The 4,990-nt window shown below is 45.9% G+C and overlaps 1 long non-coding RNA gene across 1 annotated transcript; it reads right to left on the bottom strand.

Annotated features, from left to right (window-relative positions):
- Positions 1–620: 620 nt before the first annotated feature.
- On the bottom strand, positions 621–3,554 carry LOC137362199 (uncharacterized). The gene is made up of 3 exons (XR_010972433.1): positions 3,480–3,554; positions 2,910–2,959; positions 621–759 (listed from the first exon to the last, which is right to left on the bottom strand). It is a non-coding gene; the product is annotated as an uncharacterized lncRNA (long non-coding RNA).
- Between the last annotated feature and the right edge of the window lie 1,436 nt (positions 3,555–4,990).

Below are 4,990 nucleotides of genomic sequence, written 5' to 3'. Positions count from 1 at the left end.
CTCTGTCTCCATTCTATATTCCCCTCTATCCCGGGTATCTCCCTTTACTCTCTGACCCCATTCTATATTCCCCTCCATCCCGGATATCTCCTTTTACTCTCTGTCTCCATTCTATATTCCCTTCTGTCCTGGGTATCCCCCTTTACTCTCTGTCCCCTATTCTATATTCCCCTCTATCCCAGGTATCTCCCCTTACTCTCTGTCCCCATTCAATATTCCCCTCTACCCCGGTTACCTCCCTTTATTCTCCCTTTACCTCTCTGTAGATGCCTGTTCTTGCCCTTTCCCTGCATCCACTCTCTGTCCCATTGTACTGACTGACAGTCCCAGTCTCCCAAAACTTCCTCTTCCTCCTGCTGTGACGGAGGTGGGAGGAGTGCACTGTTCATTCAGTCCCACTTCTCCAGAGGTTACAACATATATTTAAACTTTCCACAATCTCCAGATGAAGCCTTGACTAGAATTGATGTAAGATCTGTCAGTTTTAAAAATATAGATTCTCAAGTTATAACAAGCAATGGAAACCCAGGTAATACTACTCACACTTTGTTCTGTTTTGTACATCCACTCCTCCCTCATTTATTCGTTTATCTGAAATTGCCCCTTTACATTACCTGTTAAATCTGTACCAGCCTTGAGCAAGATTCCTATCACACATCCACTGACCGGAGCACACAGTCTCATTACAATCGATGCTCCTCCAGGGCTGTTCCAGGACTGTGTGATTCACACACGGGTCAGTGAGTGCAGAGACTGTGACTGAGTGACAGAAAGATGTTTAATGTTAATATAAAATACGGTTAATGTTACACAGCGGCTTGCAGCCTCCTGAAATACCAATGATCTCAGTTTCACTCTCCGCCCTGGAAGAAAATCCCCTGGATTAAAGCTGGAAGTTTTCCTCCTTCTCTAAAGCAGGTTTCCATTAGTCTCCCAGCTCATCCTCTCCCTCTAACCCACGGCTCACAGACAGTCCTCCCTATTCTTGCTTAACCACCAGCTCTCAGGTAACAGAACGCAGTAAATATCTCAGCTTCACATTGTCCCAATAGAAAAGCTGCAAATGTTCAGTGAGAGATATCACGGGGTTTCTCAGTCCCCGGGTGAACACTGAGTACAGACAGTGAGAGACACTCGATGGTCAGTGTGAGATATCATGGGGTATCTCAGTCCCCGGGTGAACACTGAGCACAGACATTGAGAGACACTCGATGGTGAGTGTGAGATATCATGGGGTATCTCAGTTCCCAGGTGAACACTGAGTACAGACATTGAGAGACACTCGATGTTCAGTGTGAGATATCATGGGGTATCTCAGTCCCCGGGTGAACACTGAGTACAGACAGTGAGAGACACTCGATGGTCAGTGTGAGATATCATGGGGTATCTCAGTCCCCGGGTGAACACTGAGTACAGACAGTGAGAGACACTCGATGGTCAGTGTGAGATATCATGGGGTATCTCAGTCCCCGGGTGAACACTGAGTACAGATAGTGAGAGACACTCGATGGTCAGTGTGAGATATCAGGGGTATCTCAGTCCCCTGGTGAACACTGAGTACAGACAGTGAGAGACACTCGATGGTCAGTGTGAGATATCAGGGGTTATCACAGTCACTGGTGAAATTCGATTTGGAATAACATTCTGTTCTTGCACATTCATTGACAGAACAATAAATTAAATATTAAATGTAATAAATTGGATGCTTAATAAAGAAACTCATTTTAAGAATGCATCATGTAAATTGAGTGATAAATTCACCAATGTATTCGTTGTGTATACGGTTGGAAATATTACACTGCAGATATTATACAGGAACTGAATGGAAACTTAGTTTACTGGCAATGGGAAATATAAACTAACACATGACTATAAATTGTAATTTAACTGTACAAATCTCTAAATATCGGGATCACATTATAAACTTAAATATAGCTCGATAATGGAGGCAAACTTTAAATGGACCATTATTTTCAGAACCAGTGAATTTGTATAAATAAACGCAATGATTTTACAGTATCTGGGAGAGAGATCAGTAATATTAATCAATAATACAAGTAGTTAATACATGTAGGATTCACAGCAGAGAAATAGGCCATTCGGCCCCTCTGCTCCCTGCCTCCTCCCACCCTATCAGCAATACCTCGATCAGATTTCCCCCTTCAGGCTGAACTTTCATGGAGAAATGAGCCCCAACTTGTTCAATATTTTCAGCTAAGTTAAAACCACTGAGATCTTCAATCTTGCTTGTGATACCTTCTGCACAGTCTCCAGTGTCTCTGTATCTTTTTTGTAATATAGAGACCAGAACTCTGCTCAGTATTTACACAATAACCATCACAGACACATACATTGTTCACTCTGATTAGTAATGATCAGTCTAAATAATAGGAAAGTAATTGTCTCCGTTATAAAGACGTCTGCAAACGCGACATGAAATCGTGTGACATTGATCACAAGTCGTGGGAGTCAGTTGCCAGCATTCGCCAGAGCTGGCGGGCAGCCATAAAGACAGGGCTAAATTGTGGCGAGTCGAAGAGACTTAGTAGTTGGCAGGAAAAAAGACAGAGGCGCAAGGGGAGAGCCAACTGTGCAACAGCCCCAACAAACAAATTTCTCTGCAGCACCTGTGGAAGAGCCTGTCACTCCAGAATTGGCCTTTATAGCCACTCCAGGCGCTGCTTCACAAACCACTGACCACCTCCAGGCGCGTATCCATTGTCTCTCGAGATAAGGAGGCCCAAAAGAATTATTTAAATATAAACTCCATGTGTGAACCTCTCCAACCGGTTTTCAACCCTGAAACCGCCCTGATCGAAGTCACAAATAACAAGAAAATGTGGGAGGTTTTTGTCCCCAAAGACTTTAGGTAAACACGGTGGAGTTTGTCTGGAATGTAAATGACTCACTCAGGGAACACAGGATCAGCAGGAGAGTCCTCATCTCACAGGGTGATATTCTGGAAAGGGAAATGCAGAGTTAGTGTTAGAGAGAGTTAATGGAATGGGGAATCAGAGGGAAATTTAAATAGTGAGTGGGGGAGAGGGATCAGAGGGTTTATCTGTTTATACTCAGTCAACTCTCCCTCTCTCCCTCATTGAGACTGTTACAGACAGAGGTGAGCTCTCCCTCTCTCCCTCACTAGTCAGCTACACACAGAGGTGAGCTCTCTCTCTCTCTCCTTGCATGTCCTTTATAAACACCAATTTCTTGACTCCAATCCTTCCCTGTTTCTCTGTTCCATTTCCAACGCCTCCCACTCCAGTGATTAAACCGTGTTTGTTCCTGACCTGCCATCTCTCTCCTCCAGGTCCCTCTCCAGTCTCCATGTACAGACACCCTTCTAATGTTCCAACACAAGTCCATTACTGAGCCCTGTATGGGGACTGGACAAGCAGAACCCACACCCTGAGTCAACACCTAGCAAGTGACAATCTCCTGAGTTAATTCTAACAGTCTGCCCGTACCCAACTGCTTACCAGAGTATCCAAAGGAGGTGTCACTGGGTGGGAGATGCAGTGGGTTCAGTTCCAGTTGCTTCCTCCTCAGTCTCGGCTCCAATCTGCTGTGAACCGTGTCAGTTTCAGTGACAGCTCCAACTCCGACATCCACCACAGCGGATTGACCTATGTCCAACCGCAGTGCTGGTTGGCTGAAACACTTATCATTTCATCAATGATTTGCTATCTGGCATAATCCATGCAAATGAAAGGCGTTCAGTGACAGGACGAGTGAGGAACAAACAAGGAAACATCTCTCCTGGGTGCTTGGTAACCAGCTGGGTGTTGGTGCTGTAACATGACCTGTATTCAGCTGCCCAGTATGAAGGGTGTAGGGGAGATTGGAACTGGGGGAGGGTCTGAGCATGTTCTGGACAGTATTGGACAATGGGTTGTAATATGTGTGAAATTGCTCAGTGTTGATTCTCAGAGAGGTTCGGGTGCTCCTTGTACACAGAAAGCCAGCACACAGGTACAGTGGGTAATTAGGAAGGCCAATGGCCTGTTGGTCTTTATTGCAATGGGGCTGAAGTTCAAGAGACAGAAGCCTTGGAACAATTGCACAGGACTTTGGTGAGACCGCACCTTGCCCAGTTTCAGTCTCCTTATTGAATGGCACATATGGTTGACTTGGGGGATTGGTGCAGCCAAGATTCCCAACATTGGTTCCGGGGGATGAGAGGGGCATCTGGGGTAAGAGATTGAGTGGATCGGGCCTGTACTCTGTGGAGGTTGGAAGAGTGGGAGATGATCTCAGTAAAAGCTGTCAGATTCGAAGGGGGTTGTACAGGGTCAAAGATGTTTTTCCTGGCTGAAACATCTGGAACACAGCAGGGAAATATTCTCCCGATATTCCCCGAAAATTACAGGCCGAGTTGAGGAGCAGTTTCTTCACTCAGAGGGCTGTGAGTCTTTAGAATTCTCTAGCCCAGAGGGCTGTGGATGCCCAATCGCTGAGTATACTCAAGGCTGAGACCGATAGATCTTTGTTGAGTCCATAGCGTGGGAGAGTGGAACTGAAGCCAAAGACCAGCCATGATCTTGTTGAATGTCGGGGCAGGCTTGAGGGGCCCTCTGGCCTACTCCTGATTGCATTTCACTCTCAAATTGTCGATTCTAACACTGGGATACAAGGAAGTTCTTCCAACCCACTGTTCATCCATTGGCCATTCTGAGGCTGCCTGATGTGGGCGTGTCCCTGTGACCAACAGATTTGAAAGTTGCACACTGTGCATCAGAGGTGAGACAATGAGAGCCTTGACAAAGTCTGAGGTTGTCGTGTTTTGCAGTGACTGAGGACATTGCACTGCCCATATCGGAGGCACAGATCTCCCAATGACCATAAACTGAGCAATTTATGCAAACAAGACCTAGGAGACAGAGAGTTTGTGTAACATAGGGGCAGGAGCAGGAAATTCAGTCCCTCAAACCTGCTCCACCATTCAGCTCCACCCTGGCTCATCTGTACCTGAACTCCATTGAGCTGCCTT

The sequence above is a fragment of the Heterodontus francisci genome, unplaced genomic scaffold (assembly GCF_036365525.1).
Source record: "Heterodontus francisci isolate sHetFra1 unplaced genomic scaffold, sHetFra1.hap1 HAP1_SCAFFOLD_345, whole genome shotgun sequence".
Classification (NCBI taxonomy): Eukaryota; Metazoa; Chordata; class Chondrichthyes; order Heterodontiformes; family Heterodontidae; genus Heterodontus; species Heterodontus francisci.
The sequence above is the reverse complement of the archived record's forward strand: the minus strand, read 5'-3'. Positions and strand labels throughout refer to the sequence as shown.